Source organism: Canis lupus, chromosome 38, assembly GCF_048164855.1.
Source record: "Canis lupus baileyi chromosome 38, mCanLup2.hap1, whole genome shotgun sequence".
NCBI classification, from domain to species: Eukaryota; Metazoa; Chordata; class Mammalia; order Carnivora; family Canidae; genus Canis; species Canis lupus.
In genome coordinates this window covers 9,300,155-9,327,661 of record NC_132875.1, presented here as the reverse complement: position 1 = coordinate 9,327,661, position 27,507 = coordinate 9,300,155, and the positions used below count along the sequence as shown (strand labels likewise).

At 44.7% G+C, this 27,507-nt stretch overlaps 1 long non-coding RNA gene across 3 annotated transcripts in view; it reads right to left on the bottom strand.

Annotated features, from left to right (window-relative positions):
- LOC140626730 (uncharacterized) overlaps window positions 1–24,720 on the bottom strand; it is a 47,804-nt gene extending 23,084 nt beyond the window's left edge. For 2 of the 3 annotated variants that reach the window (XR_012025778.1, XR_012025779.1), the window contains exons 1-2: window positions 24,435–24,720; window positions 17,784–18,003 (exon numbers count right to left, since the gene is read on the bottom strand). This is a non-coding gene — a long non-coding RNA (uncharacterized lncRNA). The remainder of the gene's footprint in view (window positions 1–17,783; window positions 18,004–24,434) is intronic. The other variant, XR_012025780.1, reaches the window with a different exon arrangement.
- Between the last annotated feature and the right edge of the window lie 2,787 nt (window positions 24,721–27,507).

The window sequence follows — 27,507 nt, the reverse complement described above, 5'->3', positions numbered from 1 at the left end:
AATCTGTGCTTTAACCTAAAAATCATTCCTTCCTTTGTGTTCCCCTGGGCCAACTGATCATCAGTGGAACCAGTAAAAGAGCTTATGGGACTCAGCCACCTCCCAAGATAAAATTTTAAATAAGAGCTAATCTTCTCAGATAACATAATGGACGGCAGACCCATAATGAGGTTTTAACAAAAATAAGAATGTGAGGAGGGCGGCACCCAACCTCGGTGGCAACCGGGCCACTCCCTACCCGCACACCTACCTTCTAGTCTCACTCTCAGACACAGGAAGGCACTGGGGTGAGGACTCCCAGAGCTGCATTGATAGGTGCTCAAGACAAACAAGCACGGCTGTTTCCCTGGAAAATCCACTTACAGGGATGTCCAGGCACCTCTTCCAAGACTTGTTCTCAGCGTGGGAAGTTATTGAACTTGAACGATGAAACACAAAAGAGGAGGGTGATTGCTATCATCGTGACAACTGCCCTTCCCTTCTCCTGGGCCAGATAGGGACGCAGCCGCTTCCTGTTTAATATTCACAGGAACCCTTTATTTTTCAAATAGGAAGCTAAAGCCTAGAAAGGTGAAGAATGTCGCCTGCCCCCTACATAGGCGAATGAAGAAGCTGGCCCTGCCCGACCCCAAAGCCCAGCCCTTGACCACTACTGCACCATCCTGCACTCAGCATGACTTCACTCAGCACAATGCCACTCTTCTCTGGCCCTCTTTCTGAATTTTACTATAACTTTGAAACCTCTATCACCTGCCCATTCCCAGTTACATGATTAACAAACCTCCTTGCATGTATTTTCTGTATTTCTTCTTAAATGTCTTCTTAATGTCTATAGCCAAGAATTGTTGGAATCCCAACATGTGCCAGACGAGGCACATCTCCCCTTGTCTTTTAGCACCCTGCTGACATTTGCCTAGTTTGGTAGGTGCGCTGGTTAATCGTGTGACTGTCAGGCATACCCTTTCATTGCTAGTAATTTTCACCCGGGCCTTATTATTTTGTAAACCGTGTCAGCAGGGACTATATGCTCCCTAATGCCTAGCTTGGTGCTTGGCTCAAGAAACTCATAAATGAATAAAGAAAGGCAGAGAGGAGGAGAAGAGAAAGAGAGATGCTTAAATCCCTCCATTCCTTGAGTGCCAGCTGGAGAAATATGTGGCAGCTGCCCTAAAAGAGCTCTAGTCCAATGAGGAAAATGGACTTGGAAGCAAATAATTAGAATACAACGTGAGGGACGCCTGGGTGGCTCAGCGGTTGAGCATCTGCCTTTGGCTCAGGTTGTGATCCTGGGGTCCTGGGATCGAGTCCCACATCAGGCTCCCAGTAAGGAGCCTGCTTCTCCCTCTGCCTGTGTCTCTGCCTCTCTCTGTGTCTCTCATGAGTAAATCAATAAAATCTTTTTTTAAAAAAAAAGCACAATGTGAGAAGGACTATCAGAAAGACACAAAGTACTATGAGATCAGGATCAGGGAATCTGGAAGGCTTCTCAGAGGAATGAAATCTGGCATCGAAAAACATCGAGGACCAGCTGCTGAGGAAGGCTGGAAGAAAGCCAGGCCAGGTGCTCTTCCGTGCTCTTTGGTTTAAGTCCTGCAGTAACCATAGGTGAGGGGCAACATCAGGACCATTTTTACAGAGAAAACTGAGGCCCTCTAGGAGGGTTAGCTGATTTGCCAAAGACCACAGCTTAAAGTCAGGAGCCCAGAAGTCCTCCGCTTTATTGTGGATGGTCAAGCCAGCAAGCTGGCCGCTTAAGGCCTAACACTCCTCTGTCGTTCTTAAAAGTTTCAGGTTTTGCGGATCATTTGATGATTTGGCCTCTCTGTGAACAAAAGGGAGTTTGTTTTCAGGTGCGTTTTCCTTTCATTCTTTAGACTCTCCTGCCCTCCCGTGGTTAGATAGAGTTATAGCCACCTGGGCTTGCTTTGTGCATCACGGTGCACACTGACCCAATAAGGAGGGGTAAGAGGGGAGAAAGGGAAGAAGCAGGGGTATATTCAATTATATTTATTTGCAAAGAGGTAGTGCACCCATGATTGGAAAGCCCAGCTCAAGGGGGGGCTGCATGTCAGGTAGATCATGGAAACCCAGGAACAAAAAACAGTGGGAAAAGGATTGCTCTAGACAAAGCTGCTATGTCAGGTTCTGGATCCCACAGACTTGCCTCCCTCTCTACATGTCAGGTTCTGGACCCCACAGACTTGCCCCCCTCGCTACAGTTTTGCCATGTGAAACTATGTCTTCAGTCAGTGATGAAACAGAAACAGCCTGTCCCTGCAGAGAGGACATCTGTGCGAACCCCACGTGTCAGAACCAGATCTCATCCTTGGTCTCAAATGAGTATTTGAGAAATACCTACAAACAGCAGAAACTACTAGCTTTGCCTTTTATTCTTCAGAATTCTTGCTACTTTCAGATAAGAGCCAGGGTGAAATGGGCATGGCCCATCCGAGCAGAGGAGAACACGACACACAGCTAACAGAGGGCATTCCATTATTCAAGACAAAAGGCCTTTTATTGCCAGGAAAAATGGCCAACCCTCACCGCTCTCAGTAAAGATGGGAAGAAACTGGAAATAGAGCACAAAGTGAAAAATATTTTATTTTATTTATTTTATTTTTTTTAATTTTTTATTTATTTATGATAGTCACAGAGAGAGAGAGAGAGAGGGGCAGAGACACAGGCAGAGGGAGAAGCAGGCTCCATGCACCGGGAGCCCGACGTGGGATTCGATCCTGGGTCTCCAGGATCGCGCCCTGGGCCAAAGGCAGGCGCCAAACCGCTGCGCCACCCAGGGATCCCTATTTTATTTATTTTCAAAGTGAAAGATTTAAATCAGATGCAAGGAAGAAATTTCCAAAGGGAATGTGAATGGCAGTGTAGTATGTTGCAAAGAAAACTGAACTCAAAATCTAGAGGGCTGGATGTTAGTTCCCACGCTGGCACAACCCAACAGGGTGACCTCGGGAGAGTCGTGTCACTGTTCCCAGTCCCCTCCTCTGCAAAGACAGTGTCACACTCAGCAGTCTCTCTCTGTCCATTCAATACCAAATGTTCATAAGCCTAAGATTCTGTGATGCTTCCCTTTGGAGACTGTCAAAGGGAGGCAGGCGGGGCGGGGGGGCGGGGGGGAAATATTTTAAACCGTTTCCATTGGTTTGGACACAGATGTACTCGCCACCAGGGAAATGCTACAATGGCCTTTTGGGATGACCTTCTATTCCAAAATCGAGGGAATCTGAGGATGCTTCCCAAATAGAAGCATTTCACCTGATGGATAAAATCCTAGCATCTCAAGATTTTAAATGTTAATGGTCCTCTAATGCAACCCCCTGGCTGATGTTTCAATCCTACCACTAGTATTCGGGCTCCTCCTTAAATACTTCCAATGCCAAGGAACTGCTCCTTTTCAAGGCAGTTCAAGCAGTCTTTGAAAAGCTGGTCTTTAGAAGGGATTTCTGCATCCTTAGCTAAAGTCCGCCTCTCTATAGCTGCTAATCACTGGTCTGAGCTTTGTCTTTGGAGTCAGAGAGAAAGAAACCTAATTCTTCTTTCTCCTAATAGTTATTCAAAGATTAAAGGGTATTTACCAGGTTCCTGTGACTCTTCTCATCCAGCATGCACAGTACCTTCAACTACCCTCCCGTCCAGCTTGGTTTGAAGTCCTTTCACTGTTTGGAGTGTTCTCTTTCAAGTGTCTGATAAAATAGTTGAAGCGTTCATGCAGGATAGTGGTCAAGAGCATTGATTCTGGAGCCATACTACTTGGGTTCAGTTAGAATTTGCTGGATCTCAGACAAGTTACCATCTGTGTAACCATGGGTAAGAACTTACCTGGAGGGTATGATGCTGAGTGAAATAAGTCAGTCGGAAAAGGACAAACATTATCTGGTCTCATTCATTTGGGGAATATAAAAATTAGTGAAAGGGAATAAAGGGGAAAGGAGAGAAAAAGAGTGAAAATATCATGAGGGTGACAAAACATGAGACACCTAACTCTGGGAAATGAACAAGGGGTGGTGGAAAGGGAGGTGGGCGGGGGGTTGGGGTGACTGGGTGATGGGCACTGAGGGGGGCACTTGGCGGGATGAGCACTGGGTGTTATGCTGTATGTTGGCAAATTGAACTCCAATTAAAAAATTAAAGATTTGGGATCCCTGGGTGGCGCAGCGGTTTGGCACCTGCCTTTGGCCCAGGGCGTGATCCTGGAGACCCGGGATCGAGTCCCACATCGGGCTCCCGGTGCATGGAGCCTGCTTCTCCCTCTGCCTATGTCTTTGCCTCTCTCTCTCTCTGTGTGACTATCATAAATAAATAAATAAAAATTTTTTAAAAATTAAAGATTTTTTTAAAAAAGAACTTATATTTTGCTATGTCTTCTTTTTCTCATCATAAGGTGTGGGTTAAATGAGTTAATATGTGTGAAGCACTTAAAATGGTGCCAAGCACAATGAAAGTGCTTGACAAATTGTAGCTAGTATTATTATTACTGAATTATTACTGAATATTATTACTGAAATATGGCTTCACAAAGGAGAATAAGTAAATCACCTCCTTCACTGCAAACATTATGCCTTTATTAATAAACCCTTAAGAATTCATTAGGTTTCTTCGGGGTCCACCAGTACACTAAGGGAAGTACAATGAACTTCCTACCAATTAAATCAACTATCACTTAAAACCTCTAAACCGGTTTTATAGACTCTACTTCTACACTTTTTCCATATCATACTTGGTCAGAAGGGGCTCTACAAAGGATGTTTTCAACAAGGCAAAGATGAAAGTATACCTAATGTGTTTCAACATCCTGAGTGGTTTTGACAACTGGGGTAAGTGTTTGGGGTTGCATTGGTGATATGTAAATAGAAATCTAAGCAAACCAAAAAGGAAAAAAAAAAAAAACAATTTCATTAAATCTAGGAAAAACAAAACATTGTGCAAGAAAGGAAAAATACTCGTTTTCGCCACCATTAGAAGACCAGCCGCTCTGTTTTGTATTTGTTTTGTAACCAGCGGATTGAGGAATTGGAATTTCAAATCAGTGGGAAACAAAAAATATTTTTAATCACTGTTTTTATTCACGCTCTGTCAAATCTTTCTCCCCTGCTTGATAATAAATCCTTTAACACCTCGGGCAGGTCCCACAACTTCCCGTTCCTTGCAGTCATTAAGACCCAGGCCCATCCTGTAACAAGTCTGGGCTCACGTCTGACTTCCTCCTGCCTCAGTGCACGTCAGATCCACGGCCCGAGGGGCTGGAGACCAGCCTGCCCTGCAGCACCTCCTCCCTGCTCAGACTCCAGACCCTCTGGAGAAGGGGTGGGGGGGGACCCCTGAAAGGCAAAGCATCTCCCTACTTAGCTCGAGTCACCCTCGCTCTGGCCAGTGAGACCAGGCCTGTGGGGCCCAGGCCCCAAACTGACTCTTCCATGGGGTTCATGAGTATCCTGGCTAGAGGATTCGAGAAGCTCCTCCTCACTCTATGGGCTGCACTGCATGGATCCCCTGATGTGGGGGTGCTGCTCTAGCTCCATCTCTCCTATCTTCCCAGATCCCAGCCTTAGAGGCCCCCGCATTGTGGGGTAGCCTACTTACACGGAGTCTCAACAAAAGGGCTCAAAGCCAACCCCCTCCCTCAGAACAGCCAACCCCCTAGAGATCAAGGCCCCTCCGGAGCCAGGATGAGTCTGGCAGGCCGCGGCCCTGCTGCCCCCGCTTCTCAGCCCTGCGGGCTCCCCTGCCTCTTCCCCCTTTCTCAGGGGCCCATCAGCAAGTCTGATGCCCAGGGCACGAGATGCCCATCTCCCTGCCCCACAGCCGCACACCCCAGCTTCCCAAATGACCGTCTGAGGGGTCCCTTCATTTGATGTGAGGGAAGGAAAAGCACCCCTGTGCTCCCTCTGGGGGGGCAGCCAGCCCCTCTTACCATGAACACCGCAGCCCCCACAAGGCTAATCATAAAAACTCCCCTGTCTCTGGGCACCTTATATAAAATGACAGATCAGATCCCCCCCTTCCTACCCTTTCATCCTGTGGTGGCTGCAAATTTCTATCAGCACCTACTAGGTCGTGGAGGGAGGTATCTGTCTGCTTCCCTCCGCCTCTTCTTAAAAAGCAGGAGTCTTGGGGGCACCTGGTGGCTCCGTGGTTGAGCGTCTGCCTTCGGCTCAGGTCGTGATCCCAGGGTCCTGGGATCGAGTCCCACATCAGGCTCCCTGTGCCTCTGCCTCTGCCTGTGCCTGTGTGTGTGTGTGTGTGTGTGTGTGTGTGTGTCCTTCATGAATAAATAAATAAAATCTTAAAAAACAAAAAGGGTAGGAGTCTCTGAGCTTCTTTCTATCAGACTGGGGTTTTAGTCACAGTTCTGGGACAGCATCTGTTTCTGCATCTGTCTCCCTGACTGAACTGTGTGCTCGGTAAAGACAGAGGCCATGTCTCACTCGTTGGTGTATCCCAGCCCCTAGCACAGCACCAGGCAGGGAACGGGCAGGCCCTCCATAAGCGTAGACTGAATGAAGTGGGATCGAAAGAATAATTAATGGATGGATGGATAAATAGGCAAATGATTTATAGATAACAGATGGATAGATAGGTGGGTAGATAGATGGGTAGGTGATTGATAGATGATGATGATGATGATAGATAGATAGATAGATAATAGGACCCCTTTCCAACTCCCACTGATGGTGACAAAAATAAACCACCGCTGGTCTTGTGTGTTCTCTCAGCCTGAGATGTCACAGGCAGGACAGTGAGAAGTTTATTGAAGAATCCCCTGGAAGGGACGCCTGGGTGGCTCAGTGGTTGAGCATCTGCCTTCAGCCCAGGGCGTGATTCTGGGGTCCTGGGATCGAGTCCCACATCGGGCTCCCTGCATGGAGCCTGCTTCTCCCTCTGCCTGTGTCTCTGCCTCTCTCTTTCTCTCTGTGTCTCTCATGAATCTAAAAAAAAAAAAAAAAAAAAAAAATCTCCTGGAATTGATTGTTTCAGGTTCTCTTTTCATCCTCTTACATCCTATTCTTCCTCCTTCTCTCAGGTTTCATTAAGCTCAGATACAAGGATATTTACACTATACTAGGAAGAAAAAACAAAATACTCTCTTCTTTTCGTCTAAAACATCTGAATGAGAGAAGTGTGTTAAATATCCCTGGTATTTATAAGAAGTGAGATTTGTCCAAAAAGTCTCAAAAATGTCCACCACTCTGGAATGGTATAAAATAACAAATAACTGTCTCACTTAGAAACACTTTCTAAAAGTCAGGTATTGGGGTGGGGTGGGGGGGACAAAAAGCCTGGCCTGCCCATGGCTAGTGCTTCTCCTTTGTTTCTTCCTAAAGGCCCACCATCCCAAGGACATAATCCGTCCCGAGCCATGAAGAAGAACCAGAAATCAAGAAACACGAGATGCAGCCTTGACCCTCCCACCAACCTCCATTTGGTTTCCTCATCTGTGAAATGGGGACTTTGAACTTTAGGAATCTTAAGAAGCTGTCTACCTCTAAAATTCTATAATTTTAATTTAAACTCTACGTACTTGAAACCCATGAACAATCTGACAACAATGAAAGCTCTTCTTGAAAGAGAAGGTAATTTCCAAATCAACTGTGGTAGGCTGAATGATACCAACCCCCAAAGTTGCCCGTACCCCACTCCCTGGATCCTGTGAATATGTTACATTACGCAATACAGCAGACATTGCAGAGATAATTAAGTTTACAGACCTTAAGAGAGAGAAGTTATTCTGAATTATCCAGGTGGGCCCAATCTAATTGCATGAGCCCTTAAAAGCAAAGGGATGTCCTTGGCCAAGAGGCAGCAGTAGGAGAAGTCAGGGAGATTTTAAAAGGTGAGGAGGACTCCACCCACCCCCGAGCCATATGAAAAGCATGAGGAGGCATGCCAGCAGCCTCTAAGAGCACAGTGAACCACCAGAAATTGGGATGGGGGGACCTCAGTCCTATGGCCACAAAGAAAGAAATTGGGCAGCAACCTGAATGAACTTGGAAGCAGATTCATTCTAAAAGTCTCCAGAGGAGGAGGGGCACCTGGGTGGCTCAGCAGTTGAGCATCTGCCTTTGGCTCAGGGCGTGATCCTGAAGTCCCGGGATCAAGTCCTACATCAGGCTTCCTGCATGGAGCCTGCTTCTCCCTCTGCCTGTGTCTCTCATGAATAAATAATTTTTTTAAAAAAATCCAGATCTGCTGATTCAAGTCCACACTCTTATCCATACGCTGTCTCTCTTTAACAGAACTAAGAAAACAAGAAGTCTTGTTCAAAGCTATGTTCACACCTATTGACAAATGGCCTAATACATAGGGACTATACATAAATATCCTAGACTAAACTCCCACTTGCATACATCAGCCCTGCTTTCCACTCTTGCAACCATTCTGCATAAATCATATTTGGGATAAAGATGGGTTTGTAATATCTACAGAAATTGGATGTGCAGAAATGACAGCAAAGCCAATGAATTAGCAACAATATTTTTCCCATTGTTGCATCTAGCCCTTCACGTGGAATCAGCGTCTCTCTCAAAGGATATTCGGACTCCTTATTCACTATTCATGTCATCATTCCATGCCCCACAGTGATTCTCCCAAACCACATTGCACCCCCCCAACTCCCTCCTCCGACCCAGCTGGGCAGGCAGCTGGCATGCTGAGCCATGCAGTCTTGCAAGTGGCCGGCCACCCTGCCGTGTTCAAGCTGTGCACTCACAACCACCCCCGAACTCACCCACACGTGCAGCAGTGGAAATGGAGACACGCACTCCAAAAGACTTCAGGTGTCTTTTGTAAATTGTACACAATCTTAGAAATAGCATAGAATTCTCTAACATCCCTTTTCTGCTCTACACTTCCTTGTCTGTCTCCCCAGTTTGCTTCTCTCAGTTGACTTCAGGAGAACGTGGTGGAGCAAATCCAACACACATAGCCATCAAGCCATGCTTGGATTTCTTCCTCATGATTTCTAGCATTGGCATTAGAAATAGAGGTGGAAGGACGCCTGGGTGGCTCAGCAGTTAAGCATCTGCCTTTGGCTCAGGGCGTGATCCCAGAGTCCCAGGATCGAGTCCCATGTTGGGCTCCCTGCATGGAGTCTGCTTCTCCCTCTGCCTGTGTCTCTGCCTCTCTCTCTGTGTCTCTCATGAATAAATAAATAAAAATCTTTAAAAAAAAAAAAGAAAGAAAGAAATAGAGGTAGAAAACTGTTTTTTTTTTTTTTTAGAAAACTGTTTTAAAGAAATGTGAAGAAATGTGATTTCTTTTTCATGATATTATCTTCTAAACTTTCCTCTTTTTTTTTTTTTTTTTTTTTTTTTTTGTGGAGAGAAACATCCTACGGAGGGACATACTACAAAGAAACTTCTGGACATCCTCTGAAATTATCGAGTCTCAACTGGCAAATGATGCGGATTGCCATAGAAGTAAAACTGATTCTTTTCCCTGTGCTGTATGGCAGGTCGAATGGCTTGTTGGCTTTTGCAGATCTGACCCCGGTAGATAAAAATGAACTGTAAGTATGATTCCCTTTACACTCCAACATGACTTCTGCCACTTTGGAAGGATTAGAGAAAAAAAATGACAAACTTGCTGTGCAACCGGGGCTTGGATCAAGGTGACCAGCCAAAGGACCTCACCCCTACAATAACAAGTGAAAACAGGAGTAAAAACAGAGCAACTCAAAGCATGGCATTTGGCACTTGAGTTCTCTGGATGTAAACGAAGCAGTGTGTTCTTTTAAATTACATTATGTTAAATGAGCCCCTGATTCCTCCCAATCTTCCCACAGAGGGTTGTAGGGGACAAGGGAGCCCCTTTTACATAAACTGAGGAAGTCTTCATTCACAGCCAGAGACAGGTGCAGCCCCACTGCAGAGCCAAAGAGCCTCACTGCTACAGGGCTGCCCATCTGGGATGCGGAATTCACCACCTCCCCTGTCCCCAAGAGCCTTAGTACTGCAGTTAGTGAGGTCGCCATAAAAAAACATCCAAAAATCATTACAAGTCCTCATGGGTTTCTCCCCTGAGTAAAGTGAATCTGTGAGTCCTCGTGCAGAATGCCCCACGAATGCTAGGTTGAGAGAATAGGATCCTTTCTGGGCTTCAGAGCTTTCAATCACCATCCCTGAGTGGCCTGGTAACGATCTGGATGCAGTTACCGTCCAGCAACTGGTTCCACCATTTTGACCGACGCAAGTTAGATTATTTGGCCAAGTACAAATCAATCAAATCTGATGTTCAAAATTGATCAATCAGCTCAACCAACTCAGCACGGGCCAGTTGAGAGCCAAGACACATCCTGGGTGGAATTCAGGAGGATAACAAATTTCTCCAATATGGGACAAAAAAAACAGATTCTGATACAAAACCAGTGGAACATTTCTGGTAGCCAGATGGCCCGTAACCATCGGCCTCAAGACCAGCGATCCATTCCGTTGCTGCTGCCTGGGGATTCCTCGGGCTATGCATTTTAGGGAGTCACCACCCTTGAAGTAACTGGCCTTACTCTGACCTCATCCTCAGGCTGCCTGGACCACTTCATTTGTTAAAAATACCCCCAGAACCGTCCCGATTTCAGAAAAAGCAGTGCAGTTGTGGCCAATGCTGATGTTGCTGAAGAAGCCAGCAAATCAGGCCACTCGGATTCAGGTCCAGCTACTCCACTAACTGGGAGAGCCTTCTGCTCCTTTCTGGGCTTCTAGTCCTAAGGGATCTGGGAACACACCTCGGGGTCTTTGGGGGGGGCCATCCAACCCTGTTATAGCAATGAATCTCAAAAAAAGGAGAAATAGAATGTAGGTACATGGTTCATCCCACTGACTCTCTGCCTGCTTTTCTCTCCTACCACACGCAGATGAAAACCAGAAGCATAGGCTTTCTTAAAGAAAGGAACTAAAGCTCCAGTCGTACCCATCAGCTCTCATCTTAGCACTACTCTAATTCTTCCAGAAATGAAGCATGACAGTTGAGCCTGCCAGCAACTTTGCCCCCCCGACCTTGGCAGCATGGAAAGAGTACTACTTTCCCACTGATCCGAGAGTCACTATTTGAATAATTACTCGAGATAATCACTACAAATAAACTTTCTCTCTATAATAGTAGCTATTCCACTTCTGGCTTTAATGTTACTCACCTTCTTCCAAACAAACATCATTTCCCAATGCCTGGAAAGTTCCAATCTGGTTCCAAATTTACATATTACTTTTCCATTATCTCAGGGCAGCAATAATAATAATACTAACAGTTACAACATCTTCCTTCTCCAGGAAGAATCCTGGCCACTTCTTGCACTTTTCTGGTCTGGAATTCTCTTATGGGCTTATTTTTTTTTTTCTTTCTCCTCCTCCTCCTTAGTGGAAAATGTTACTTCTAGCTGCTGGATTTAATTTAATTTAATTTAATTACAGCATTTTCCACACATGCCCACGGGCTCTTGGTAATAGTTGCATTTTTAATAAATCTAATATATAATAATGACTTTGTTTTTAATTTTCCACTGAGAGTTGGATCCTAGGTTGAATACAGAACTCCAGACAGGGGCGTCTGGTTCACTCCATGTGATTGGGTTTCAGGGAACCGACGGGCTCCTAATTGGAAAGTGACTGAGCCTTCACCTTCTATCCCTGCACACCTGTGTTTAATGTCCTCAGCAAAGGATGTGAAATGACCAGTCATTTCAGTCAAAATGATCAAATAGGTTGTTCAGGCATCCCCCAGGCTGGACGATGAAAGGCCAAGCGAGGTGTGTAGGCAGTCCCTGGCCAAGACCATTATGCACAATGATTTTGATGAAGGACCTCCTGCTCTCCACCTGTGGCCACGTCACCGGGCCAATTCAGAGACGTAATTAAATATAATCCAACCAAAAGATGACTCCTGTGACCACCGATCTCTCCTTTACAAAGACAATTCCATAACCATTGTCAATGTTCATTGACTGGCAGCTCTATGACTATTGGTCCAAACTCAGTTAATTCAACTCTGTGGTAAATTAACAAAGCTTAGGGTTTTTCTTCCCTTGTCTTCCTCCCCTACCCCGAGTGCTCAGTAGAGAACACAATACTATAATATGTTCTCGAAAATATCTAGGGTTACTTTGATTGGGTACTACCATGGGTCAGACACCATTCTAAGTGTGTTACTCATATGACTTCGTACAAGCTTCTCATGCTATTGTCCCCATTCAATAGCTGAGGAAATGGAGACCTACAGGGTCCAGACAGCTTGCTCAAGTTCATCCTGCTGGTAAGTGTCAGAGTCTTCCAAATGCAGAGTCTAAGCTGTCCACCACCAGGTGTGTTTACCAAGTAAAGCCCAGTACAGCAAAATCTGAAGCCAATCAGTGGGAAAATCCTCTACTTTCTTTTTTTTTTTTTTTAAGATTTTATTTATTTATTCATGAGAGACACAGGCAGAGAGAGAGGCAGGCTCTATGCAGGGAGCCGGATGTGGGACTCCATCCCAGGACTCCAGGACCATGCCTTGGGCTGAAGGCAGGCACTAAACTGCTGAGCCATCCAGGGATCACCAATCCTCTACTTTCTTAATCAACTGGGCACCCTCTTGAGGTCAAGCATCACAGACCTCTGGTCTCCCAGCCAGTAACTGAGATCTGTCCATAGAAAACTTCACTACGGATTCCAAGCAGCTCTGAGAAAACTGGACCAGCAGGACAAGCCACAGCTTCAGAATGAAACCAAAAAGGCTGCTACACTCTTTCTCACTTGCCCGTCGCAGGGGGCATTTCTCAAAAAGATGGTGTAGGGGAGCAGTTTCACCACGGCGCCCTGGCAACCTTCCACATATCCCCTAGGCCGTGCAGGCAAAAGCTTGAAGCACAGATCATCTGAGGCATCCCAAAATGGCTCATGCTTTTCCCAGAACACAAGAGCATGGGAGGCCCATGGGGAGCTGCTGGGAGGCCATAGCCTGCTCACCTCCCTGCCTCCCCTGAGAGGCTGTCATGAGACAGCTCATCACCGCCTCCCAGGTTCTGATGCGATATGGAGTCTTTGGCATGCCTCCCTCACAGCAGAAATGCAGAATATAAATCTATGTAGCTGCAGTTTAGGATTGGCTCTTCGGTAGTGGGGAATCCATAAGTCAGGTTGCAAAGATCCAGCCCCTTTGTCTGGGTCGTACTTTCCGGTGTGAAAGATAAGGATCACAGGGAGCTGCATACCTATTGTTTCTTCTGTTGTATACGTAATAAATGGTCTGAATCTGAAGGTGGTTTGTTTTATCTCTACCAGCCCAATCAGTCAGGCCTTGGCCTTACATTGTGTCTTGTGTGTGTGTGACGAACTGCCCCATCAAATTGGTCACCTACTCAGACAATGTAATGAAAATGAACCAGAAAGAGTATGTTTAAATAGGAGCTCTCATTTCAACGGACAGGGTAAGCTGATACCACCACCCCCAAATTTATATATATTTATCAAACACACACACATTTCTATTAAAAATATCCCTGAGAGAAATTTTTTAAAAAGTTGCTAATCTAGGAGCATTTGCTTCTATTTGCCTTTTGTTGAGCAAGCTAATGGATTTGGGAAAAATAAATGCAAATGCATACAGTTTAACAAAATTAATATTTATTTTCCATAAACAAGCTCAGGAGAATTCTCAGTGGGCACATATTTCCACATCAGACTTTAAAATTAATTATCAATTCTGAATTTCAGAATCTGTGTGAATCCAAATGCTAAGATGTGTCTGAGGATAGATCTCATTTACTCATCAGGTCTCATATGGGCCATAACAATAAAAAGAACGCGGGGAACTCCCTGTTACATGGCAGGATTTGAAAATGAACTGTTCTGGTTAATAAATACAGAGATGGCCAATTTTCAAGTAGTTATGTTCAAAGAATTATGTGGAAAAAGGATTAACATTAAAAGTGCCACGAACTTATTTTAATCGATTTGTGATGATTCAAGAGTCACTTGCAAGACAAAGAAAATGAATAATTATTAAGTGATTTAATTACCAAAGAATACGGGAAACACACAAAAAAAAGTAAAGGAGATAATTCTCATCCTAAAGACCCAAACAGTCTGTTGGAGACAAGCTGTTGATTAATCGCACTAGAAAACGAGGCAACAGCATCAAACACCTCAGACTTCCCTCTGGGAAAACCAGTTCTCATACACCAGGAAGGCAAAGGGCAGTTGGAGATCACCTGATGAGGGAATGACAACCATATTCTTCTTTTTAATTTTTTCAAGTGCCTTCCTGTTTCACTAAACTAATCAGTTGTTATAAATCCCAGGTATAATTGGCTTCATGGACAGCATAGACAAAGGAAAATTAAATCACTCCCTTCTGCAAAATATAAATGTGTCTGACACACCTAATCTCACTGGTACACTCACACAAAAAAAGTTACTACAAAGTCATCAACCTTTCCAGTTGGACTCCTTAACTCTGTTTTATTAAGAATGATGTCATGCACTACTCCTTAGTTTCTTTAAAAAAAAAAAAAATTCTCCATTTCTTTCCCCATAGAAGCATCTAACCATAAAGATAGTCTTCAGACTGTAGCCATTTGAAACTTATCCAGTTGGTTTCAAACCAACCAACCACAGGAGGGAGAAGGCCAGAGAGGGGAGGAGGGGAGGTTGACACGGATGCTAATAACAGTACTCCTGGGTAGGAAGGCCGCCAGTCTGAAGGCACTCTGGCAAACACGTAACCAACGTTGCATTTCATTTTACAACAAGTTCAAGGCACAGAGTTACTTATCTCCAAGCAGTGATTGGGAAGATAGGCTCGACGGTGGGGTAACTGACCCAGGATCACCATGTTTCGCATGTCTTGCCAGAAGTCCAGCCACTGGGCACCAGTACCCAGAGCCCAGTGAGCGTCTGCAGGCTGCAGACCGTGCCAGGGTCTTCGGGCAGGTGATCAACACCTCTGAGCTCCTAAGTCTCACGGCAGGACAAGGGGGCCTGAAGTGGGGGAGAAACCAGCCAGCCACGGGGAGACCTGGAAGAGGCAGGCGGCCACAGTGGACTGGCCTGTTTTTCCCTCCCACTAAACCATTAGCACTTTAAGGACAGATGTCCTGTCTACTTAGTTATCATCCCCTAAGTTCCAGGGATGCTGCTCCGGGCACAGGGGGCTTGAAAAACACTTTGTCACACTGACCGCTCATATGACAGGTTTATCGAATAAGTTGGCACACAATGGGGCGTCACCAAAGCAGGGCTTTATCTGCTCCCCTATTGCTTCCACAAACCAGCCCCATAACCAAGTCCTCTCTCTCACCCCAGATGACACCCTGGGGAGATCCCACAGCTTTCCCAAGCACTCTTAGGGAATATAACATGCAACTGATAAGCACCCAACACCAGTCCAGATGAATATTACATCCAAATTCCTGTACAGTGGGAAATTTGTCCTCCTCCCTCATGACCCCCCAGCTCGGGCCCAATCCCAGAGGCCATTGGGGAGGAGGAGACACTTCCCATTGTTAATCTACCTCCTCCGCCATCTGGTACCTGCTGTTCCTCTAGTATCAGGCCTAGGAAGAAGCGATAAGAGGAAGAGTACAAAAAAGTCACATTTGACAGGCACAGTTATATATTTGGCACCCAGCATACTCTCTTTTTCATAGATTTTTGTATGTTCTTTTTTTTTTTTTAAGATTTTATTTATTTAATTGAGAGAGACAGAGTACAAGCAAGCACATGGGCGGGGGGGGGGGGGGGAGAGAGACTCCTGGGCACATTCCACCCTGAGCACAGAGCCCAACAGGGAGGTGGGAGGGGGGAGAGCTAGATCTCATGACCCTGAGATCATGACCTGAGCCAAAACCAAGAGTCAGACCCTCAACAGACTCCACTACCCAGGCTCCCTTTATGGGGTCTTTAAAGGCCTCTCCTTAGCAAGGGCCATGCTTTTCCTCCTGCTGTCCCCCTAGGACACTTTCACGGGCATGGGGGGCCTGGGGTTGCTAACTACCAACCCCTCTGTGCAGTTCCTGTGCCTCTGCAGGAGGCTCTCCCGGGAAGGATACCTGTAAAAAAAGTTGCTTGCATTGATTGGCTCCACACTGGGCCCCAGGAAACCTGCCCATTTTCCCAGCGTTTGAGTAAACAAGCTATTCCCAGCATATCTGTCTCCCTCCACACAGGTACGGATTCAGCCTGCACCTGGTGACTTCAGACTTCCCCAGCAGGGTTAGTAACCATCCCTTTCATTTTCTGCTGTCTGATGCTGGGACATCGAGGACTTCCTGACCCTGAGAGACTGGGCCTCCAAGGGGTAGCCAGTTCCTAGAGACCATAAACAATTTACCCGCGAGGGCACCTGTCACATATAAAACCAACCAATCTAGAGCCCACATCCCCACACACCTCCTCTATCAGGCTCTTACCCTCCACACCACTATTTACCTGCACCAATCACCCCAGAACCAGGTACCAATCAAGTAGGGAGAGCCCCTATGACCAGAGCCCACGACGTTTATTCACCCTGGCTAATTCTATGTCTGCTTACTGTGTCACCATTCCTTCCTACATAAACCATAATAAAGCCTCTTATTCACAGTTTGTCCCTCCACCTGCTGACTGTCCTGGTGCTTCCCAGTGGACACCCACCCCCAAGGGGTGCCATGCCCCATTCTCAGGAACTATAACAACCTATCTTTTCTTTTTTTGTTTTTAATTTTATTTTATGATTTTATTTATTTATTCATGAGAGGCACAGAGAGAGAGAGAGAGAGAGAGAGGCAGAGACATAGGCAGAGGGAGAAGCAGGCTCCATGCAGGGAGCCCGATGTGGGACTCGATCCCGTAACCCCAGGATCACGGCCTGAGCCAAAGGCAGACACTTAACCGCTGAGCTACTCAGGTGTCCCAACAACCTATCTTTTCAATGATAGGAGTCTCCTGATCTGTTGGCCTTACTATACCTCACATTTTCTATTAATACACTATATTTTACATAGGAGGGCATCAAACACCAGACCCTACATTTTTCCAAGCTCCTGGGCACATTGACTCAACCTTTTGAGGCCCTGTGCATGGCTTAAGTTGTGGGGACTCTCTACTCATGCCCCTGAGAAGGAGTAAGGACAGGCTACAACCCTCACCAGAGGAATCCGTGCCCTCCAGTCTCTCTATGAATAACCTCCAACATCTTTTATAACCTTGAGGTGGGTGATGAGTGAAAGGTAATGGAATCATGTTGAAAGTCTGTCACACATACCCTGAAGGTGCTGTACCACCTGTGAAACCATTCTCAGCTCTGGGCATCGGTTAAACTAGACACACAAAGAGTCCTATTTTAATATTCCCTCACACAGGCCTCCTGGATCCACGGGTCTCCTCATTTTCCAGCCGTTGGAGAGTCACAAAGTTGTCAAAGTTGTGTCTAGAAGGAGCTTCAGTCATCAGCTACAAACTCACTCTTATTTTATAACTGACAAGGCTGAAGCCATCAATAAGTGAAGCTTTTTATTTCAAAGCTTTATAGGAAATTAGAGAGAAGAAAGCATAAAGAAAGGAAAAGACAGGGGCACCTGGATGGCTCAGTTGGTTGAGTGTCTGACTCTTGTTTCTGCTCAGGTCATTGTCTCAGTGATAAGATCAAGCCCTGCATTGGGCTCCATGCTCAGCACAGAGTCTGCTTACAACTCCCTCTCCAACTTCCCTCTCCCCTTTCTCTCTCTTGAATAAACAATTCTTAAAAAAAAAAGGGGGGGGGGAGAAAGATAAATAAAACCAAAGCAAAACAAAATAATCCAATGATAGCAATAATAAAAATCTCACCTAAAATCTGGCCATATATCAATGTATCAAGGTAGACATCAGCTTCACTGAGGAGGGCGCAGTTTCTATGTTCCAACACACCCCCATGCACATGTCACCATGATCCTGTATTGTCACTGTTGTCCTGCTCCTTGTCTCCTCCCTAGACCAGGAGCCACTCGAGGACAAGATCCAACTTGGCTTCAAAAATCCATCAAAAATTACTTCCATAGTCAAGACCCTGGAATAAAAAATATGAATAAGGTGCAGTTCCTGCCCTCAAAGAGCTTACAATCTAACTTCAGCAGGTGAAGGATGAGGGGGATGAAAATAAACAGATAATTTCATTTAAATTTAATAATTTAAAACAGTAAAAATAATCACTGCAGGATGTCTAAGATCATACGAGAGTGTAAGAGGCTAGCCAAACAGGCAGGGAACGTCTTCCTGCAGAATGACAGCTTTGTCTTGAAGGATGGAGGGAAATTAACCTGTCACACTTGGAAGGAAGGGATGACAGAAGGGCGCTTGCAGCAGGAGGCAGGGCCTGAGCCTAATGTCAGGCTGTGTGCCCAGAACCACCAGTCATTTGGTCTCCCGGAGAGTCCAGTTTAAGACCAGAAGCAATGGGAACCAGCGAGGAGGCAGCCTGGGTAGAGGAAGGGGGTGGTGAACCACATGAGAGGGAGCTTCAATTTACTTAAACCGAAGTTCATGGGGAGTTGCTGCAAGATCAGGACGTGCTGGGGAGACCTGCAGGTGCTCAGAGAGAGAGCAGCAGGAATAGGGATTTGAAGAGGGTGCTACAGATTGGAACACGCCTGCACAAGCATGGAGTCCCAACAAGCTATGCTTTTCCAAATCTATCAGGTCAAATTCCCATTCTTTGTCCCACTTCACTTAGCTCCATGGCTTCTAGAACCTGCAAAACGGATTTGATCTGCCAGGCTTAAAATTAAGACAATCTCTGACGAATCAGGCCAACCGGTCACTCTACCAATGTTGCTCATGTTGAGAATATTCCAACCAAGTGTTGTACGTGAGCCTCCTGGAGGCACCAGAACATAACCAGGAAGGAGAACTCTTTACTGAGCTAAGATCTTGGCAAATCCTTTCTGTGCTGTTTTCTATGTGGTGAAAAATAAAATGTTTTTAATTACTTGCTAACTATGCTAACTATAGCATCTCCTCCTCTAAAATATTATGAAGATTTGATCGAGGAAGTTCAATCTGGCCTATATTTATTTTATTACATTTCATAGGAATGGATTCAGGGAATAATTGTACTCGGTGGTGGAAATGAAAAAAGGATGCAGGCCCGAAACTTCAAACCCCCTAGGCCAGCAGGCAATTGCTTTACAGCATGCAAATGTCTTAGTGGGCATCCCCATGGATGTCATTTTCTCTTCTCCACTTTGCATTAGTCCTTTGGAGCTTTAAAACTTCAAATCAGAAGTTCCCTTTCACCAAGGGTCAGCCCTGCAAAATTGCTCCCTATCACCACAAACCATACTCCCTTTTGGGATTTCCAAGCTGAAATCGATTTCCTGAATTTACCAAATGCTTATTCTCATTACTGTTTTATATCCTCTAATTGAGGAAATTCTCTCTTTCCAAAGGCGTAACTATTTCCAACAAGATCCCACTGTTTCTCTGCAAGAAGCATGCCAGGAGAATTGCTGCTATACATTTCAATACTTTCTTATTTCTGCCAGCCAAAGGAAGGAACTTCACCAACATCATCCCCTCCCGCAATCAAGATTTATTTATTTCCACATCATCACAGGAAGCAACAGAGGTAACCTGCTGATTCCCTTGGAGCAAGAGGCTTGCAGGCCAAAGTTTTAAATTACTGTTATTTATTTATTCTTCCCTCTATTAGAAGACCTCTCTGCAATGGTCGGTATCTATCTCCTCACCCACCCAAGTAAAAACACTCACTTAGGGCCAAGTGTTGGGGGTGGAGGGGTGGGAGGGGGGAGCCATTGTAAAGGAATGCCAAATAACCAGAGCAGTGTATCTAAAGTGAGTGGATGCTCTGGACTGGTGTCATAATTACAACTATTATTATCTTATTAGATCTGTATAGGAAACACCGTGCTTAGACAAAAGAAAAGCTCAGCGGTAAGCTGACTTCCCCATGGTTATATAGCTAGAAAGCAGCAAATTATGGAGCTGCAGACTCGCAACCTTGAAGCTGCCAGACTCCACACCCAGTATTTTTTTTTTTTTTTTTTTTTTTTAGAGAGAGGGAGAGTACAAGCAGGGTGGGGAGCAGCAGAAAGAGAGGGAGAAGCAGACTTCCCACAGAGCAGGGAGCCCGATGCAGGTCTCGATCCCAGGACCCAGGATCATGACCCAAGCCAAAGGCAGACCTTTAACGGATTGAGCCACCCAGAAGCCCCACACCCAGTGCTCTTTCCTGTGTGTCTGCCATACTGGAGAGGAAGTGAACATTTTCCGTGCTAAGATCTGATTGGACCTATGGCTGCATTACAACAACATATGGCCTTCAAGAGATAACAAGTGCTGGCGTAGATGCAGAGAAAAGGGAACCCTTGTGCACTAGACAACTGTTGTGCAATCCAACTTGTTGGATTGTAAATTTCCACGATGGAGGATCTTCAAAAAATTAAAAGCAGAACTACCCTATGATCCAGCAATCCCCTTCTGGAAATAAATCCAAAGGAAATTAAAACACTAACTCAAAAAGTTATCTGCATCTCCATGTTCATAGCAGCATTATTTACAGCAGTTAAGACATAGGAACAAACTAAGTGCCCAAGTGCCCATCGGTAGATGAATGGATAAAGAAGGTGTGGAGTATATATACTAGGGAATATGATTCGGCTATAAAAAATGAGGAAAACCTACCATTTGCAGCATGGATTCCCATTCCCAACGTGGATGGACCTTGAAGTCATTTTGCGAAGTGAAATAAGTCAGAGAAAGACAAATACTATATGACCTCGCTTGCATGTGGAATCTAAAAAAATAAGACAAAACTCCTAGAAAAAGAAATCAGCCTTGTGCTTCCCAGAAGGGGCAGGTGGAGGGAGAATTGGAGGAAGGTGATCAAAAGGAACAAACTTCCATTTATAAGATAAATAAGTACTAGGTGTGTAAAGTACAACATGGTGACTGCAACTAACGCTGCTTCCTGGTACATGGGAAGCTGTTAAGAGAGTAAATCCTAAGAGTTCTCATCACAAGGAGAATAAATTTTTTTTAATTTTCTTCTCTCTTTCTTTGTATTGTACCTAAATGAGCTGATGGATGTTAACTAAACCTGTTGCGATAATCATTTCCCAAGATATGTAAATCAAACCATCAGGCTGGATGCCTTAAACTTATACAGTGATGTACGTCAATGATTTCACAATAAAATTGAAAAAAAAAGATATAGTCCTTAATAATCAGTGCTTTTAAAATTATATAAAACTTCAGATTTGTAAAAACCATCCCAGCCATAGTGTCTTATGATACTACTTTATACCTTGTCAAATAAATCCTTCCTAAATTGAAATGCAACCCTTCCATAGCACTATTTCTCTATTCAAATAATTCCATTGACATCCCATGATAAAGTGTAAATTCCTTGGTGGGTTTCAGAGCCCTTTGTTTTGAAACAGGGACTTTGGGCACTGAATCTCTATGGCTTCTTCTGGTTCACTAAGCTGGAACAGATTGTGGTGGACCAGAGGGCAGATCTAAGCCATCTGCTCTATCATAATTAAAGCTGAATGATAGGTACCCTCTGGGTACTTCCGGTATGCTTGAAATTTTGCCATAGTAAAAACTTCTTTTTTTTTTAATTACACACTCACAGTACAGTGTTTCCCAAACTTCAGGTTCCATGGAACACCTTCATAGTTTTGGCCATCTCTTAATTGTATTATTATATAATAGCATGTATAATATTTGTCTTTATATTGACTTCAAGCTGATCCACTGTTTTAACAAAACTTGTGCTAATAATAATATTAATGAAATCCTAGGTTTAATGATATCATTTTCTACTATACATTATAATTGATTTGTAACTATCAGAATGAAAATATTCCTATATATGCCATGAATATCACTCATACCAACAATGGTACACAAATCTTACTTTGGGAAATACCAATAGGAGAAAAGCATTGAGCCTTGGCCCTTCCTTATCAAGAACATCAGGTACTTGGGGCATCTGGCTGGCTCAGTTGGTAGAGCATGTGACTCTGGATCTCAGGGTTGTAAGTTCAAGCCCCACATTGGGCGTAGAGATGACTTTAAAATACTTTTAAAAAAGAGGGCAGCCAGGTGGCTCAGCGGTTTAGCACCGCCTTCAGCTCAGGGCGTCATCCTAGGGTCGCAGGATCAAGTCCCACATCGGGCTCCCTGCATGGAGCCTGCTTCTCCCTCTGCCTGTGTCTCTGCCTCTCACTCTCTCTGTGTCTCATGAATAAATAAATAAAATCTTTAAAAAAAAAAAAGAACATCAAGAAGTTCTACTACATTGAAACAAAAAAGATGTTGAGGACAAGAATAAGTACTGCCTGTGTAAAGTCTGAATTTGGCCAAGCTGAGAAAGATCTTGAATGCCACTCCACTCTGGGCATTTCTGTTATTCCATGTTTTTCATGACCTCAACAGTTTTGAGGAGCACTGGTCAGGCAACTTTTAGAATATACTTCAGTCTAGGATCATTGAATGTTTTAATCCTAGTTAGACATGGGTTATGGGGTTTGGGGAATTCACAGAAACAAAGTCCCTATGTCATTACTCAGGGGGTATATGACGGCAACATGACATCACCAGGGGTGTTCACCTTGATAATTTTGGTTAAGGTTTCTCTACAGTAAAATTACTGTTTTTCCTTTTCTATATTTTATGCATTGTAAATGAGTCACTAAGTCCAGCCCACACTTGGTTGGGGTGCAAGGGTGCAGGAGGATTAAGCTCCATTTCCCAGGGGGATAGGACACCTACATATATTCTTTGGAATTCTTCTGAAAGGAAGATTTCTCTCTCCTCCATTTATTTATTTATTTATTTATTTATTTATTTATTTATTTTTATAAATTTACTTTTTATTGGTGTTCAATTTGCCAACATATAGAATAACACCCAGTGCTCATCCCATCAAGTGCCCTCCTCAGTGCCCGTCACCCAGCATTTATTTATGTATTTATCTCATTATCTCTAGCTGTATGGGCTCATGTATATTTATCTCATACTCTGGGTTACAATTCAATACTATACGTATTTTTTAATTATTCAACTTGTCCCAGCTTTGGCCATCAGGAGCTCTTTCGGGTTGGTGTTTATGTCCCTTTGACAAGCCTCTATCCTTTAGTGTTTTGAGCACTTCTTTATTTCCTGCCACAACAAGATTCTCCAGGTAAGTCTTGTATTTTCCAGGCTCTAATCCTAGAACCAGCTATTTCTCCAAGGAAGCCTTGTTCATTTTATTGGAGAACAGTATTTAGAAAACAAGATCTGGGCACTGGGTGTGCTTATGTTCTGGAGTGTCACTGCTTCTAAACCAGGAGGCTTTCTTTTAAAACATAAATAAGAGAGAGGAATGGGGGCAAAAGGGATGCAACAGTCACCAGGTTTTTGTTGTGCTGATCCCAGTAATGGGCAGAGCAGTGATTTACATTCTGGCTCCTCTTGGAAAACAAAAGAAATCCCACAGATTAGTTAGTTGGGAGGGACAGTGAAGGTAGATGGCTCAGAGGATGCCAGAATTTGAGAGAAATAGAAGATGGAGCAGTGGGAAGAGCCATGGATGACAATTCATCCCCATTTGCTGAGTACAGGCCTGCTATAAGCCTATTACTCCAGTGTAAGTATTAATAGCACCTCTTTCACTTTTAAAAATGTCCCAATTTGGACAATAACTAATCTGGTCACCCTAGAAACTGCCTTGAGGATAAGGTTGTGGTGGATAAATCACCAATGAAAAATTGAGGGTGTTTCGCTATGTCAAACAATGTAACCATTCCTTTTGCACTCTTACAGAAATTTCCGTGAAGATTTAAACCATTTCCCAGGGCACCTGGGTTTCTCAGTCAGTTAAGTGTCTGCCTTCAGCTCGGGTCATGATCTCAGGGTCCTGGGATCAAGCCCTGCATTGGGCTCCCTGCTCAGTGGGGAGCCTGCTTCTGTCTCTACCCTCACCCCACCCCCTGCTCATGCATGCACTTACTCTCTCTCATGCCCTCTCTCCCTCTCTGTCAAATAAATAAATAAAAATCTCAAAAAAAGGGATCCCTGGGTGGCGCAGCGGTTTGGCGCCTGCCTTTGGCCCAGGGCACGATCCTGGAGACCCAGGATCGAATCCCACATCAGGCTCCCGGTGCATGGAGCCTGCTTCTCCCTCTGCCTGTGTCTCTGCCTCTCTCTCTCTCTGTGTGTGACTATCATAAATAAAATAAAATTTAAAAATATCAAAAAAAAAATTTAAACCATTTCCAACATTCCTTGGATTTCAAACAATGTTTCTGTTAAACTTTCTGGCACCCACTTGGCCTCCCTGGGCAATGACCTCCAAAGAGGTCAAGAGTGTCCATCCAAAGAGCCCATGGTCTTCTAAATCTATTAATCCAGCAACTTTGCTGGCTTATCTCTGAGCTCCCCTTTGGTGCCTTAAGGGCAAATACTACAAATGGAAAGGAAAAAGTTTACCTTCTAATCATCTTTTCTTACCCTCGCAATCGTCCTTGAGCCTGCCTTATAGATTACGTGTTCACCTTCTGGCCACACCTTCCTCCACAGCATGTCCTTGCCATCCCTCGAGCCGTCATCTTGAAGGACACAGTGGAGTACAAGCCGAACTCCATCCTCTAGGATTCAGATTTTGAAATTTGGAACTGACATTTGTACAGCAAAAATGTTTCCCCTTACATAAGAAAGGCAGAGAAAATCATACAATGTAATTTGAAAACTCCAGTTGTCCACCCAACGAGTAAAACTTCCAGTATTTCCTGGCAACAGCAGAATGCAGGGAAAATGCGAAGTGCTAAATTTGGAATCTAGATGAACACTCACTCTTAAATAGGTTTTATAAAGCAAGACTAGCTCCAGGAATTGTGGTCCTAGAAAATTTAATCAACTGCAAAAGAGCCATAATAGTTTGTGCAAGTTTGAGAATTAAACGGTTTGAAATATTTGGACTAGAAGGGTCTCCTGGTTTCTTTCAAACTAAGTTGCTCCAGCAAGAGTTACCTAAGTGCAAGCAAGCCCAGGTGACATTTTTATATTTCCAGGAAGGTCTTGTGCCAAGATTCAGCCCACAGAGAATGATCAGGTCTTCATTAAAACTCCCAGAAGTAGGAATTGAGAGCAGGAAATAAGACATGCTCCCTGCACCAGCATGTCGAGCACCAGGACTCAAATTGTAAGAGCTGCTCAGGAAACAGATCCCAGTCCTGGCAGAGGATGTGTTACAAAGCCCTTGGCTCCCACGGCCGCTTCCCTACTTCCTGCAGTAAGGAGAGAGGGTCGGCCCAGAGGTCAGAAGGCAGGTGTGAAACAGCCTTGCTGGAGTGGCTCCCTCGGCCTGGCGTCCCGGGAGTGAGAATGTGGGCCAGAGCCAAACCCAAGAGTATGTAGGGGGTTGGCCTGAGGTTTCTGGGTGGTGCCCCTCCCTCCCCACCTCTTTCTTGGCCTCAAGGTCAGGCCCTGCCATGGGCTGATCTCACGCCTGGTGGGTATTGGAATCACCTGCAAAGGCTTTCAGACTTCACATGCCTGCTTTCACAACTCAGAGCAGTAATTCCAACAGAGTTTCATCAGCTATGTTCATCACTGATGCCCTGGTTGTTGGGGTTTGGGCAAAATGAGAGAGGAACTAGGGTGGGTGCCGGTGCTGGGCTGTAGGTCAAGGGGCTTGCACTGTTTTTCTGATACCGCTCTTGACATACCACGTGATTTGAGATACATTGCTTGGCCTCGTTGGGATCCAGTTTTCTCAAGTGCAAAATGAGAGTTAGGAGTAGGTAAGTATAGTATAATGGGACGTACTCAGAACCAGGAGTGTCACAAGTCCTGATTTTAAAGCCAAAGCGCATGATTTAACCTCCCTGCACCTCAGTCTTCTTGCCTTGGAAATGCAGGTGAGAGATGCCAACGCCTTTACTACAAGGCTATCTTGAGGGTCAAATAAGATGATGTGGAAGGTCTTGAAGAACTAGGAAATGATGCATAAACATACAGCTGGACTCCATTGTCGCTGCTCTTATCATCTAAGCTCTCTGCATTCTAGAGTCATGATTTCAAAGGTTTTCAAAATGAAACCATAGTTAACTATCCATGACACCTCCATGGCTCGTCCACAGTCTTATTTCTATTCTTCTTTGAAATGGGATCTTAGGGCAGCCCGGGTGGCTCAGCAGTTGAGCGACGCCTTTGACCCAGAGCATGATCCTGGAGACCCAGGATCGAGTCCCACGTCGGGCTCCCTGCATGAAGCCTGCTTCTCCCTCTGCCTCTCATGAATAAATAAAATCTTTTTTAAAAAAAAATGGGATCTTAGAATAAATGAATGAACCAAAAGCTAGCACCAATAGCCACCTTGGGTTTTAAAAAAAAAGCACTGATGGGTCAGGTGAATCAGAGTGAGGGACAGCCTCTTAAGCCCCAACTGTTCACCAGCAGCTGGGTGGTTTTTTTTTAAAAGATTTTATTTATTTATTCATGAGAGAGAGGCAGAGACACAGGCAGAGGAAGAAGCAGGCTCCATGCAGGGAGCCCTGATGTGGGACTTGATCCCGAGACCCTGGGATCATGACCTGAGCCAAAGACAGACACTCAACCACTGAGCCACGCAGGTGTCCCACAGCTGGGTGTTTAAAAGCAACTTTTCTCGTGTTAAACCCCATGGAATGCGGAGTGCGCACTGAAAATACTTATGCACTCAACTCAACAAGTGTGAGAAGTAGAATTTGGATTTGGGGATATTCTGCATGTGTTCTTAGAAGCACAGAAATGGGTCAAATGTCTCCATCACTGTAGAGCTAGAGGCCCCAAGTTGGTGTTCCTGCTTTTAAACTTTTGGGGGTGGGAGATAGTTGGTGTGGGGATGGTGTCACAGGTGTGGGCCTTTGATCTGATAGGTCAAAACCTAACAGATTGTGCGTTTCAAATATGTGCTGTTTATTCTAGGCCAATGACATCTCGGTAAAAGTATTTTTGAAAGAGGGTGGGTGGTGTTCGACACAGAAAAAAACATCTTAAAAGATAGATGCATTCCAACTGTTAACAGTGGCTTTGGGAATAGAGAGTTTGGTGGGCATGAAGGGAGTAAAAAGAAAGCTTTGCTTTTCACTTTCATACACTTCCGTATTGATTTATTTTGTTATCACGATCGTGTATTTCAAATTCTATAAATTAATTTCAAACTATGTCACTTAAAATTGAGATTTTTTTTTCAAACTGCTTATTTTAACATATTGCTTTCCAACTGTATAGACTTCTGGAAGGGAAGGAGACATAGAGAAAGCCATTTTGCTTAAGAGTGGGGAGGGAAGGGGAAACTGTACCACAAGGTACTGCACGGGGAGGGGCAGGCCCAGGTGGGAGGCTCCAGAAGGAGGCTGGGATCATCCAGGAATAACCCGAAGAATTGCTTCAGAACAGCTTTAGGAAGAATCTTCTACACAGATTCCACCACTAAGTGCTGATTTGATTCCCAGGTGGGCCTCGGGTAGGGCCCAGGAATCTGCATCATGGCTCTCAAAGTGATTCTGACCTGTGGCAT